Genomic DNA, 16,119 nt, shown 5'->3' on the forward strand with positions numbered 1-16,119 from the left:
TGATGCAAAATACTTATTTGTTTCTTCTGGCATCTCCTTGTCCCTTGTTATTATTTCTTTTGTCTCATTTTCTAGCAGACCTATATCTACTTTCTTATTTTTTTACATACTTGAAAAAGCTTTTAATATCCACTTTGATATTGTTTGCTACCTTGCTTTCATATTTCATCTGTTCCCTCTTAATGATTCTTTCAGTTGCTCTCAATAGGTTGTAAAAGCTTCCCGATCCTCTTCCTGTTTTTTCTCTTTGTTGTATACCCTCTCTTTTGCTTTTACATTAACTTTGCCTTCCCTTGTCAACCACGGTTGCACTATTTTGCCATTTTAGTATTTCTTTATTTTTGGAATACATCTATTCTGCACCTTCCTCATTTCTCAGAAACTCACACCATTGCTACTCTGCTGTCATCCCTGCCTGCATCTCTTTCCAGTTTACTTTGGGCAACTCGTCTCTCATACCACTGTAGTTTCCTTTACTCCACTGAAATTCTGCTATGTCAGACTTTACTTTCTCCCTATCAAATTTCAAGTTGAACTCAATCATACTGTGATTACTGCTTCCTAGGGTTCTTTTACCTTCGTGGAAGGCGGGGTTTGTACTATCTTTTAAACGGCAGATAAGGTATGATAATGCTTCCATAAACCAAGGGTGTGTCAAGAAATGTAGAGTACAAAAGTAGAGCAGTGGAGATGATTTAGCAGTAAACAATATTTTACCAATAAACTGAAAAATAACGTGGGTGTCACAATGGCGGGGGCATTGGGAGCAAGGGTGGACCCAAATGCAAGACACATCTTGTGAGGTTACTTAGATTTAGTTTATTGTTCGATACCAGGAGAGCAAGGCAGGAGCAGGAATAGCGAACTGGACAAGGACTCAGGACTACGACTAGGCTGGGAGCAAGGGTCTGGGCTTGGACTCGGAATTGGCTCCCAGAACTAGAGGAGACATGAAGAGGCTAGGGTATGGACTCCGAGCCCGAGACTGGGCAAGGACCCAGTACCTGGGTCTTGCCTCGGGCTCAGACCCCAGAACCAGGCATGGACATGACATGGGCTAGGGAGAGGAGGAACATGGAAAACAGAGCCTCGGTCTCGGGAGAGCTGGTTCGTGGAACCATAGACATACACAGAACACAGAGTCGGGACCCCTCCTTGGGTACAGGACACAGGGCCGGGACTCACACACAGAACAGAGAGCCGGGACCCCTCCTTGGGTACAGGACATAGGGCCGGGACTCATGACCCTCCGCGATGCAACGGCAAGACGGCCTGACTTACTCCATGGAGGCGAGGACAAGACAAGACAAGACATGACTCCCCACGGGGCAACGGCAAGACGGCCTGACTTACCCACGGAGGCGAGGACAGGACAAGATATGACTCCCCATGGGGCAACGGCAAGACCGCCAGACTTACCCCCAAGGAGGCGAGGACCGGACAAGACAAAATATGACCCCCCGCAGAGCAATGGCAAGACGGCCTGACTTACCGTAGAGAGGCAAGGACAAGACCAGACAAGACCAACACGAATGAACATCAGACAGTACCTATCTAGCTCCGGCGAGGGAACTAGACCGAAGTGCAGACGAGGGCTAGAGGCCAGAGGGGCAGAGAAGGGATTCAGACAAGGGAGTAGGACAGGAATCACAGACCACCAGGGCCAGGACTGACTCAAAACTGGGAAGCCGCCAGGGCCAGGACTTGACTTGGTGCTTGAATGCCGCCAGGGCCAGGACATGACTTGGTGCTTGAATGCCGCCAGGGACAGGACATGACTTGGTACTTGAATGCCGCCAGGGCCAGGACTTGACTTGGTACTTGAATGCCGCTGGAGCCAGGACTTGACTTGGAGCCTCCAGGTAGTGGCGAGCACTCGACTCAGCCCGGGAACAGTAGACAGCGGTTCTTGATTCCCTCTGGCAGGTTAACTGACGGACCCACGTCGGTGAGGAAACTTTGCAGGCTCGCTTTGGCGAGGTAACTGGACAGGGTTGCTCTGGTGAGGAGAGGCGAATTACCGGCACTCGATTCGGCAGAGACTAGGTTTGCTCCGGCCAGATGACATCGGCACACCGTACCTTGGATGACTTTACAGACGCTTCCACCCGAACAGCTGAAAGCCGGAGACTATAAACTACCGGTTCAGCCGAGTGTTATTTGCCTCTAATCACCAAAGTCGAGGGACACAAGAAAACAGGGAATCAATGGTCCGGATCATAACATAAACAAGGTAAATTTAAAGGGACCCCAATCTGGACCATGACAATGGGACCACATAACATGAGAAAACAGATACTTAGCACAACAAGGTAAGTGAAGGCTAGGAGCATCTGGTTGAGGCTAGCTGGTTTGACAGGTAAACAAGGACTGTGGATAAGAGGTGGGTTTAAATAGGTTGCAGGTGATGAGTGGCACGTGACTCCTGTTAGTTCTGTGGAGACTAGATCTGTGCTTGTGCAAGCCTGACAGGATTCCCCACTCCTTACTACCAGCACTTGAACCCCAGGCCCAAATGGGTCAGGTGGAACTTCTCAATGAACAATGGATCCAAGGTGAAACTGGACAGCACCCAAGATCTCTCTTCCAATCTATAAACTTCCCAGTCGCCCAAGTCTACGTCCTATCCATAATGATGTGAATCCATCAATTGGAGAACCATGTACACTGTTCTAGAGGTGCAGGCTCAGGTGGGTTGGGTGGACCATAGGCAACTGGCTTGAGGCAGGACACGTTGAATGTAGGTGTGATCCTGTGGGAAAGTGGCAGCTGTAGACTGTAAGTAACTGGATTAACATGATGGTAATCTTGAAGGGACCGATGAAGCAGGGCGAGAGCTTGTGGGATTGGTGCACAGGTGCAGATCTTGAGTGGATAGCGAGACACACTCCCGAGGCCAAAGTAGTCTAGCTGTGTGCCAATGGCAGTTAGTCTGGCAGTAGTAGGGGCAGTTTGCAGCTAGGGTGGCTCTCCTTGCTCTCTTCCAAACATTCCAGCATTGGTGAACAAGGCCCTAAAGGATGGGATCTCCACCCCAGGGAATAATGGGGCTTGGTAGCCACAAAGGACTTCAAAGGGTGACATACCTGTGGTAGAGGTGTGGATTGTGGGACAGTCCAATCCAGAGAAGATACTTCTTCCATGTGGAAGGGTTGGAGGCAGTGAAACATCACAGAAACTTCTCCACTTGCTGATTGGCTCCTTCTGATTGACCATTGGTCTGCAGATGATAGCCAGAGGACAAAGTCACTGAAGTGTGGAGGAGGAAACAAAGCTCACCTGAAGACAGAGGCGTATTGTGGGCCCCGGTCCAATACAATGTCCTGAGGGAAACCATGGAAGTGAAGTACATGTTGGAGAACTAGGTCTTCCATCTCAGAAGCTTGGGGAGGGCAATGAAGTGGGCCACCTTGGAGAACTGGTCCACCACTATCATGATTACCATGGCCCCACCAGAGGGTGGCAAAGCTGTGATGAAATCCAAAGCGATGTGGGACCCTGGACTTTGGGGACCAGTAGGAGCCTCTGGTTGGAGATTTAGACTAGGCACATTGAGGAGAGGCAGCAATGAACTGACATACATCTGCTATTAAGGTGGGCAAGAAGAACCAGCATTGCAGAAGATCCAGAGTCAGTCGTGCACCTGGATGGCCAGAGAGTGGTGAGAAGTGGACCCACTGCAATGCCATGGTGCGCACGGCTGCTGGCACGTACACGCAGTCGTTAGGTGTGTCAGCTGCAGCAGGCTTGTCCTGTAGGGCCTGGCAGATTTGGTTCTCAGGATTCTAGATGGTTGGGGCGAATCTCTGCAAGGATGGAGTGATGGGATGAGTGCGGATCTCCATTTCAGCTGGGTCTGCCTTAAGTGTTCTTGGAGCCAGGTCGGTAGGAAATGATGAAGTAGAATTGATAAAAGTAGAGGGCCCAGCGAGCCCAATGTGGGTAGAGTTGTCAGGTCTGCTGAATGGATGTGAGGTTCTGGTGGTCAATCCAGATCAGGAAGTGTTATATCTTGTAACTCCAAAACATTCAACTAATTCTAAGGAAAACAAGTCAGCTGAGAGATGTATGATTTAGTTCGTTCTTTAATGAGGCATGTGTGTATCATGTGGTGGAGTCATGATGTAAGCAATTTACATATTTTACATAGTGCATAACCCATAATGAATTATTTAAATAAACAAGAATGCTTAAACAATATATATACACATACAATATTGCTGAAATATTAAATACACAAACTCCTCCCTGTTTTAACTATAAACTTCAATTCAATACAGAAGGCATCTCAACTGTATACACAGTATACCATATAATACAATGACTACACACACACACACACACACACACACACACACACACACACACACACACACACACACACACACACACACACACACACACACACACACAATGTTGGGGGAGCTCAGCAGGCCAGTCAGCATCTTCGGAAAAGAGCCAACAGTCCTGATGAAGGGTCTTGGCCCGAAATGTCAACTGTGTACTCTTTTCCAAAGGTGCTGCCTGGCCTGCTGAGTTCCTCCAGTATTTTGTGTGTGTTGCTTTGGATTTCCAACAACTGCAGATTTTCTTCTCATGTTTCTGGTATTGAAAAATAAATCATCTTTTGTCTTGGATATTGCCCATGATAGGATATCTGTAGCCTCCGTGCCCCCACCCCACCCCCCAGGGTACAGAATTCAAAATGTTCAAAGGTTAAAACTCCACTCATCTCAGTCCTAAATTGCAAATACCCTCTCCAACCAGGGCACGCATTCTTTGGCATCTACTGTGAAGTACTTAAGAATGTGTGTTTTAACTTGCACCTTTTAAAGCCTTGCAGACAAAAGTGAACAGTAAATCTAGCAAAAGTTAAGTCTTCATTAACAAAAGAATGGCATTAACAAGTGTGACATAGATGTATGGGTTCCTCTGTTGGTGTTTTGCATGTTCTGCAATATAGATATGGCACTGTAGCAACTCAGAGTTAGACAGACATACTGTCCCCCACCTCTTCACACCCTTGAGTAGCTGGTGGCACAATTGCAAACAGCTTCTCAAAGGGACAGACTTCTATACAAGCAAAATGCTTCCAGCCATGCAATGATGCGAGTGCTCTAGGGACTTGGAGTGATCAGGGATGTCTGGTAATGTAATTCTCACATGAGATGTGGACACTAGGTGACTACTGCAGAGCGTCCAGAGCTGAAACAAACCACTCCTGGGAAACTTCAAGGAGGCCTGCAATGATACATCCAGTATCTTCTAAATGTAGCTTCCACTATAGAATGATACTGCAGAGGCTGTTTGCCACAACATGCACCTTTTGAAAGAACTGATCAATTAATTCCAGTCTACAAGAAAATCAAATAATTGAAGAATCACTTGAGACCCAAAGCTGGAGAGAACCTGTGTGTGTTCCAGTCAACTACTCTACAAAGAAAACATCTTCAAACTTTTCCTTTTCCTCCCAGTTTATTACAAATGGATATTAACAATTGTGTTGCAAGGGGCACTGGTAGCAGACCCAAATGCAAGACACAGACACTGAAGTACCAGGAACAGGACTAGGTTTGTCAAGAAAGCAAGGGAAGAAACAATGCTGGGCCTAGACACAGGCCCTGGACAAGACAAGGACACCGGGCCTAGGCTAAGACTAGGAAAGTGGGACCTGGACGAGGAACTTGGAACTAGGAGCCTGGACTAGGACTCCGAGCCAGAGACTGGACAGGGACCCGAAACATGGGTCTTGACCCGGGCTCGGAACCCGGATCCAGGCAAGGACTCGGGACTAGGAACAGACTAGATATTAGATAGTACTGGGAATATGAAGCCTTGACTGGGGCTAGACTAGGTACTTGGACGTGGCTTGGACTAGATTGTGAAGACATGTAGTCCCCTTTTATTGTCATTTAGTAATGCATGCATTAAGAAATTATACATTATTTCCTCCGGTGTGATATCACAAAACACAGGACAAACCAAGACTGAAAAAACTGACAAAACCACATAATTATACATATAGTTACAAACAGTGAAACAATACCATAACTTGATGAAGAAAGTCCGTGAGCACAGTAAAGTTCAAAGTTCCTCAGGTAGACGAGGCTCTTGGACTCGGCTTGGACTAGACGAGGCACTTGGACGTGGCTTGGACTAGACGAGGCACTCCAGGGCAGGACGAGGCTCTTGGACTCAGCTTGGTTAGACTCTTGGGTACCCAGCCGGGGCCCTTTCTAGGACGCAGGGCGGAGATCCTTTCACAGGGGTGGGACCCTTTCTAGGACGCACAGCCGGGATGACTGCCAAGGATACTTGCCAAGGGAACTGCCAGGGTAAACTGTCAGGGATTCGGATGGGGACAATCCAGCACAGGACGAGAAACTCCAGCACAGGACGAGAACACAAAGCCTTGACTTGGACAGGACTGGAACACAGCGCCTGGAACTTGGAACACAGGAACACAGAGCCAGGACTCCTCCTTAAGAACAGGACGTAGGGCCGAGACTCTTCTAGACTCAGAACATGAGAACACAAAGGGACAGTTCCAAAGTCAATAATAGATTGTTCCTTATCTTGATGCGACAAGGCTCGTCTCTCTCCAGCGGGTTCACTTGACGGGGAATTCTGGCAAGGTAGCAGGTGAGGATTCAGAAGGAAGGGGAAAGGAACAGTCCAGCAAGGAGTCCTTGGTTTGCCGAAGTATTTATGTGCCAGCCCAAAACGAGAATCAGGTGCCTCAATTAAAGCACCCAATTGAATAAGGGAAAACAGGAAAACCCGGAATAATGAATCGATGGACCCGACCGTGAACTGGAATGCGGAATTCACGGACCGGACCATGACAAACTGATTATGTTCATTATATGCATACCCAAGCAGATGCTTTACGAATATTGAAATGATTTAGCCATCTTATGGACAAATGATAGCTCTGTGTCATCCTATGATGCAAGCCAGACACCCTGTTCACTATTTCTGAACAAGAGCAAGAACTGTTTTGTCTGGCCTTGTACATCCAGCTCAACCTGCCTTATTGCCAGTAGGGGGCCTGGCTGTTTATTTCTGTCCATGAGACTACAGAAATGGAATAAGGTCAAATTCCACAAACTTAGTCCTTTATCCATATCATGACAATGCTCTCCATTTTTGCAACGTCTACTTATGCATTGGTAATTGACTAACTGTAGGATTGATGTTTTCACTTTCACCACTTCTAACACAATTCCCTTTAACTCAATTGTACTGAGCATCAATACTTTCCCATTTCAGACTGTAGTGTCTTTTCAGCTGCATTAAGGCATAATGTACACCAGATAAGTCAAAAAGTTAAGAACAAATAGAAAATGTTGGAAACATTAAATAGATCAGGCAGCATCTAGATAAAGAGAGTTAAAGATTCTAATTAAAACCCATTGTTAGAAAAAAGTAACACTTTACAGTACCCCCCCCGCCCCCGGGGTAGCAGGTGAATATTCTGTGTCCCCCTTAAACTAACATGGAATCTGGTTCCCAGGCTCCCTGTGACTGATGAGGCTCTGTTTCCTGCACTCTATCTAAACATATCAGGTTCACAAGAAAACTTATTATAAGACTGTCTGGTATGGCTGTTATTTATTCAGATGTGTCAATTATTTAAGATTGTCTAATGTCTTTAAACAGAAATATGAAATAAAAGTAAGTTACAGTATTAATGGGAATAGCGTTCAATACAGAATAAATCCCCATAAGAAATTCTGGCAGTCCAGCACCATCAAAGTCCCAAGAATATTGTTTTTTTATTGTCATTACAAGGATTTATTGTGGCTTAAAACCTCTGCTACAGGCTGACCGTGTCATTCATTGTTACACAGATACTAAGCACAGTGCATGATTGCCCACTCCAGGAGATTCACAGTACTTGCAAGAGCAATACAGAGGTTAATATAAATACATGGAGATTTCTAAGCAACAAATTTAAGGATTTCATCCCTTATGTTATTTCTGGATTTTTATATTTAAATCTTTCTGACTTGCCAAACTCAGTGGTGGGGAACTAATTCTTTGCACATGCACTCCCGAAGGTCAGCCATCTCTGTATCTCCCTATTATCTTTTAATAAATGTCAGCTCATAATCTGAAGCAGCAAATTTTTGATTAAACTATAAATATACCAGGATTTCTGGCTCCAAAAGGTTAATGGAAACAGGAAAGAACATGTAATGCATTCTCATGAGAAAATATCAAGTTCAATTCTGCTCTTCTGAGAGAGAGATGTTGAAGCTGTCACCATAATCTCTCTGGCACCAGAGGGTGCCAGACTTCAGACAAAACTTACACTTAGAACAATAAATTACTTAAAAGGGTGTAAATATTACTTATGCAGATGTGCAGCAAGGGGTACTGCCCCATCATTAAGGAGCCCCACCACACAGAACATCAAGGAGGATGTACATGAGTCTACCGACAAACTATCAACATTTTAGGAAAAGTTTCTTCCCCTTTGCTGTGAGAGTCACGATTCATGAACCCCTTGAACACTACCTCACTATATTACATACAAGACCAGAACCATGTCACTTAGCTCATCAAGTCCACTCCACCACTCCACCCATTATCCCCCTCAACCCTACTCGTCTGCCTTCTCCTCATACCCTTCGATGCCCTGACTAATCAAGAACCTATGAACTTCTGCTTTAAATATACCCAATTACTTGGCCTCTGCAGCCATCTTTAGCAATGAATTCCACAGATTCACTATCCTCTTGCTAAAGAAATTCCTCCTCAGCTCTGTTCCAATTGGATGTCCTTCTGTACTGAGGCTGTGCCCTCTGGTTGTAGACACCCCTACAACAGGAAACATCCTCCTCACATCCACTCTGTCTAAGCATTTCAATATTTAATAAGTTTCAAGGAGATCACCCTCATTCTTCCAAATTCCTGTGATTTCAAGCCCAGAGCCATCAAATACTCCTCATACCTTCACCCTTTAGTCCTGAAATCATTCTCATGAACATCCTCTGGATTCTCTCCAATGCCAACATACCTTTTCTTAGGTAAGTGGCCCAAACTTAGTTTGTCACATACCACATCAAATGTGGTCACAGGAATAGGAGATCAATCAACATTTAGGATATTTGTGTACTCAGAGAGTCAGCCCTCACAGTGTATTTTGGGTGACGGGAATCTCTGTCCCAGAAGCTTTTTGACCATCTGTGCAAATTACTTTGTCCCTGCAAAGGTATTTGAAAAATGTCACTTGCAAATAATGTCAACTAATAAGAAAACAGAATAAATGTTTGAAAACATTGGGGTGGTTAGAAATGTCAAGGAGAATAACAGAAAGCTGAGGTGACAGAAAGAAAACTAGAATTCCTTCGTCAGCCTTTGGTTTTTGCAATGGACAACTGTTGGTGTGTTCTTTTAGTTTGTAACAATTGTACCTGAGTTAGGAAATCCTCTTCCTATAGATGCTGCAGGGCCTGCTGCATTCACCAGCATTTTTTGTGTGTGTTGTTAGGAAATCCTTTGCAGTTTATAAATCTGTTGGAATTTGGAAATAAGACCAAAGATGATAAGATATAGGAATAGAATTGGGCCAATTAGCATATCGAGTCTAGTCTGCCATTTCATCATGTTTGATCCAATCTTCCTATCAGCTCCAATCTCCTGCCTTCTCTCTTTATTGCTTCATGTCCTGGCCAGTCAAGGATCTATCAACCTCTGCCTTAAATATACATAAAGATTTGGCCTCCACAGCTGCCTATGGCAATGAATTCCACTGATTCACCACTCTGGCTGAAGAAATTCCTCCTCATTTCCATTCTAAAAGGACCCCCCTCTATTCTAAGGCTTTATCTTCTGGTCTTAGACCCTTCCACCAGAGGAAACATACTCTCCACACCCACTCTATCATGCCTTTCACCATTTGATCGGTTTCAATTAAGTTACCCCCACATTTTCTGAATTCTAGAGAATACAAGCCTAGAGCCATTCGTATGAAATGCTGTTCATATGACAAGCTGTTCAATCCTGGAATCATTTCTGTGAACCTCTTTGGAGCCCTCTCCATTTTCAGAATGGCCTTTCTAAGTTAAGGGGTCCAAAACTGCTCACAATACTCTGTGAGGCCTCACCATTGCTTTATAAATTCTCAACATTACATCCTTGCTTTTATATTCTAACCCTCTTCAAATGAATGCTAACATTGCATTTGCCTTCCTCACCACTGACTAAACCTGCAAATTAACCTTCAGGGAATTCCGCACATTAGTTTTTTGTATTTTCTGTCCACTTAGAAAATAGTCTACCATTTCATTTCTTGTACCAAAGTGCATGACCATACACTTCCTGACACTGTATTCCATCCTGCCACTTCTTGGCCCATTCTCCTAATTGTCTAAGTCCTTCTGTAGCCTCTCTACCTTCTCAAAACTACCTGCCCATCTACCTATCTTTGTATTGTCTGCAAACTTTGCAACATAGTTTTCAATTCTGTCATCCAAATCATTGACATATAACATAAAAAGAATCAGTTCCAACACAGATCCCTGTGGAACATCATTGGTTGCCAGCAGCAAAGCAGAAAAGGCTCCCTTTATTCCCACTCTTTGCCTCCTGCCACTGCTTTATCCATGCTAGAATCTTTTCTGTGCTACCGCAGGCTTGTAACTTCTTAACCAGCCTCATATGTGGCACCTTGTCAAAGGCCTTCTGAAAATCCAAGTACACAACATCAACTGATTCTCCTTTGTCTATCCTGCTTGTTATCTCTTCAAAGAACTCCAGCAGGTTGGTCAGGCAAGATTTTTCCTTGAGGCAGCTATGCTGACTATGGCCTACTTTATCATGTTCCTCCAAGTACTCCAAAACCATATCCTTAAAAATCAACTCAAACATCTTCCCAACCATTAAAGTCAGACCTTATGCCTTTATCCCTTCATGAAGAGTGGAGTGTCATTTGCAATTTTCCAGTCTTCCAGAACCATTCCAGAATCTAGGGATTCTTGAAAGATCAGTACTAATGCCTCCACATTCTCTTCAGCCACCTCTTTCAGAAACCTGAGATGAAATACCATCTGGTCCAGGTGACTTATCTACCTTCAGACCTTTCAATTTCCTCTTTAATATTATTGACAAGCTTATGTTTGCATTCCATCTTTACCTTCTTAATGACTTTTTAGTGGCCTTTATCCTTTATAAATCAGAAGTCCTCTGTGAGTTTTAAATGGGTTTTAAGAATTATTTGTCTAATTTCAAATGTGTAAGCTACTTTATTAGCTGAAAGTATCTTCTACTTGGTATTGAGGAGGAACCCACCACTCAAATCGTGGGTATTGGCAGCTAGCCCTCCCTGCAGAGACTAGACAGGGAAGTAAGCTGTTCTTTGAAGAGTGGTTTGATGCAATACAACTTCCCAATAATGAGGGTACCCATAGATACCCTAATCGGATAGAGCTGAAAATATTCTTTAGAGGTAAGGGTTTGCAGACAGTGAATCACATAGCATCATACAGCCACCTAGAGGAAAGCCATGTGGTCACAGAATGAAGTGAACAACTCCTTACAGGTAGTAATGGGAATCGAACCCTGACCCGTGTTTGCTGGTGCTGGAATAGCATTATGCCAACTATTATGCTACATTGCCACCCGTTTTTATTTAAAATTTTCTTCTTTTACTCCTTTCAACTTCTGTGTCTTGGTGCTGCAATGCAGACTTTGGAACAGGCCTGGAGGTCAGTTGGTAATGAGCTGGTGTGCTGCACAGACGCTGGATTCAACCTCTATGTTTAGCGACAGTGGAGGCTACCCAGATGGAATATAATGTGTTGTTCCTCCAACCTGCGTGTGGCCTCATCATGACAGGAGGGGACGCTATGGATAGACATATCAGAATAAGAATGGGAAGTGGAATTAAAATGGGTAGCTATGGGAAATCCTGCTTTTTCTGCAGACGGAGCATAGGTGCTCGGCGAAGTGGTCTCCCAATCTATGTCAGGTCTCAGCAATGTACAGAAGTAGGTATTCTCCAACCTGATGGCATGAACAGCCATTTCTTGAATTTCCAGTAATGCCCCCCCCCTTCACCATTCCCCATCCCCTTTTCCCTCTCTCACCTTATCTCCTTGCCTGCTCATCGCCTCCCTCTGGTGCTCCTCCCCCACTTTTCTTTCTTCCTTGGCGTTCTGCCCTCTCCCATTAGATTCCCCCTTCTCCAGTCCTGTACCTCTTTCACCGATCAATCTCCCATCACTTTACTTAGCAACCCCCACCCCCACCCCGGTTTCACCTGTCACCTTATGTTTCTCCCTCCCCTCCCCCCAACTTTTAACTCTACTCCTCATCTTTTTTTCTCCAATCCTGCTGAAGGGTCTCAGCTGGAAACGTTGACTGTACTCTTTTACATAGATGCTGTCTGGCCTGCTGCGCTTCTCCAGCATTTTGTATGTGTTGCTTGGATTTCTAGCATCTGCAGATTTTCTCTTGATTGTGATCTGTCTCACTCCTTTTTGTCTCCATGTCACTGTCTGAGATTCTGCTAACAACAGTTGTGTCACTGGCAAATTTATAGATGATGCTTGAGCTGTGCCTGGTCACAGAGTCATGGGTGTAGGGCAGGGGTCCCCAACAATTTTTGCACCACGGACCATTTTAATATTGACAATATTCTTGCGGACCGGCAGACCCGGGGGGCGGTGGGGTGTTAATCACAACCAGAATATAGATGATAAGTCAACTATAAGTCACGTATAAGTGGCTAATACACTCAATTTCTTTTCTAAACGGGGTTTATCTAATGAATTTAATATTAAACACACAGCACATATTTTCCTCGCATGAATATAGTGATAAGTCAATAAGTCACTTATAAGCCAATAGCATCATAACATTTTAAGCAACATTTGGATATTAAATACACAGCACATATTTTCCCCGTATGAACATATAAAATCTTTGTAACACACCAATATCGCTGAATCAGTGGGAGCCCTGGGCTTGTTTCCCTGCAACAAGATGGTCCCATCGAGGGATGACTCAAAGGGGGTTCCTTATGTCCAGTCTATTCCACAATTTAGTTTTCATTGCATTCATTGCAGAAAACCCGGCTTCGCAGAGAGATGATGTTAGAAACGGAAGCAACGTTTTCAGTGCTTTCGTGGCTATCTCAGTATATCCAGCCTTGACTTTGATCCGGAATGCCAGCAGAGATGTTATATCAAACATACTTTTCAGCCCACTAACATTTGCAAGCTTGAGGAGCTGATCTTTTTCCCGTGCTGATATGGATGATTCACCAGGGACATTCACAAATGGGTCACGGACCCATTCCTTTGCACGTCTTGGGTCACTGATGACCTCGCGTGCGTTCAAGTTCAACAGTGTGCGTGACAGGGAATGAGGAAAGGTGCAGCTGACTCATATCATTTCATATCACCAAATCATATCGTTTCCTCGCGGCCCGGTAGCACATGCTTTGCGGCCCGCTGGGGACCGCTGGCGTAGAGAGAGTAGAGCAGCAGGTCAAGCATGCATCCGCGAGCCGCACTAATGTTGATTGTCAGCAAGGAGGGTATCTTATTTCTAATCCGTAATGATTGTGTTCTCCAATTCATGTGAATATTCTTTTATTGCCTGACTCCATATATTATTAATTAACATACAACGCTTTATTTTTGTTTTTAAGTTGTCTTTAAATCTAACTGATTTTAAGTATTTTTATTTGAATTGTTTTTAAACATGCATAGGTAGACATAGTGAAAATGTATTTGATAGTCAGAAATCCACAGGTACTGCAGCAGGTAAAATTAGAATGAATGTGAAGCAGACTGCAGATGATGGGTTGGAATGAACAGGAACAAGACCATTCTAGTCCAGTCTAACTATTGGTACCACCCATTCCTTTCCTTATTCACCCTGTTCCATTTAATTGCAGGGACCCAGGTGCAAAATCATCCCATATGGAATGTTGGATAAAAAAGGTAGAAAACAATAATTGTGATCACCCTAGCCCAAAGCCAAAATGCATCAAAACATCATGAAAAGAAAATGCTGGAGAAATCTCGTAGGTGTATGGTTCTGCTTGCAGGTTCAAACAGTTCTGTAACCTCAGGGATTTCAACAGCATAATTTTCCAAGCCTGCAGTTAGATAAAAACATGAACAAATGCCGTGCATTCACTCACAGTGCCAACTTTTAATAGATCATGATTTCTGTCAAGATCAGGTCCTCGAAGCTGGCTCCAATAGGAATGTCAGGTCTGGCAGCAGTTTCTATATATGGAAAATCAATGGAGCAGTAGGGCAAACACTAATAAATCTCATTCTCCAGCAGCTGTTTGACCTCCAGTTTCCTGATCCACATGTCTGGAATTTGATTGATTAAAAGATTTAGGTCAAAACTTACTTTGTGTTTCATGACAACTTTGCAAGAGAAATGATTCCTTGCAATAAAGCCATCTGTTTTCTTTGTACAATGGCAGTGTGGAGTCATGTTTTGGGTAATTAATGGAGCTGCAGATAGATTTGTTTACTTTACCAACTGGTCTTTAAAAATACAATATCTGATATCAAAGCAATAAACCCTGAATCTGGAAATTACACAGTGCAATTGCAATTGTCAGTCTAGATCAGTGGCTGCCTTCCTTGTCTCTCCAGGAGTTGGGCACACAGTCTATTTTGAGGTTGCAGTATAATATTATTGAAACAACAAATATGCTGCTAGAGGATCTCAGTGGGTCGACCTTCATCTGTGTGGGGAGAGGAATTATCATTGTTTCAGGTCAAAACCCTGCACCCGTAAGTCCTGGTGTGGTTCCCAATTGGAACTGTGTCTTTGAGGTGATTTACCCTTTTTTATATCATTCAGCTTCTTATCAGGACAGAGCATTGGAGAGGTGACATAAATAAGTTTTAAAGATAATTATTCATGCTTCAGAAACTTGTTCACGTCTTGCACAACTTAATAGTTTGGGGTTCAAAATGAATGTATTATCATCTCAGTTTTCAGAATGACACCAGGGGAGCACTTCTGTGCAAGAAGTGAAGTCTTGAGAATAGTTCAGTACATTAAAAACATATTTTCTCTAGACTCTGGCTTCCAAGATTAAAAGTACGAGGTCCTCCGATGATCATTAATTCAAGCATTTTATCTCCTTGGAGCTGCCTTGGGGCTATTTCTTGTATAGCCTGGAGGATTAGATTCTTTTTCTGCTACTTTAAAGGCAGAGATTTTCATCATTCGGTGAATGATTTCACTTTTGTTCCAAGCAGAGGTCTCTGTATGAAAGGGGAAGTGCAGCATAATGGTTTACTTGTAGTTCAGGCATAAGCTCCAGCAGGGCACCCTAAATAAAAACAGCCGGACTCCAGTATCTCTTTATAATGATATCCATCTGCTGTAAGCCTACTGGTTGTCTTGTTTATTCTGCTGCACGTTTGAGTTCAGCTGGTTCTTTCAACAAGGCTGAGATCCTGATTTGGTTTGATCCGAATGTCATGGAATAACAGACATCTCAAATCTTATCAAATATTTCGATGCGGTTGAGCTGTGTAATCAGGCCCTGGGATCAACAAGGTGCCAGTGGTAGATCAATCTACAATTCATTTATTTGTGAGGTTCCTTTACAAGGAGAGATGTCTTTTTCAGTTGTAATTGGGACATGGGCCAAAAATGCTTCTCTTAGTTTGTAGATCAAATGTGAATGTTAGATTCTATCAATCCTCATGGCAGCAGTAAGAAAGATTCTGATGACTTCAACACTTTGGCCTTTTCATGGTATGAGTGTTATGATTTCAAACTTGACTAGCATTCCAATATTGCTGCAGATGTGCTGGACAAATATATTACTGTATATTTGCTCTACACAGGGGAGCACAAAAAGGATAATTATCAAAATGTTAATTTTTAATTAGTTTATCTTTGGATTTCTCTCATTTAGATCTATTTTATTTCACATTTTCATCTAGGCACACCATCCAATGGATTATCAGGTGAGGATATTGGAGGAGATTATTCATATTTCTGTGTTTGGTTCTACTGGGTTCCCTCTAACAGTTAACATCGGAAAAAACTGAATTACACTAATTATATATATATATATATATATATATATATATATATAAAATAAAGTTAAAATAAGTA

Source organism: Mobula hypostoma, chromosome 22, assembly GCF_963921235.1.
Source record: "Mobula hypostoma chromosome 22, sMobHyp1.1, whole genome shotgun sequence".
Lineage (NCBI taxonomy): Eukaryota > Metazoa > Chordata > Chondrichthyes > Myliobatiformes > Myliobatidae > Mobula > Mobula hypostoma.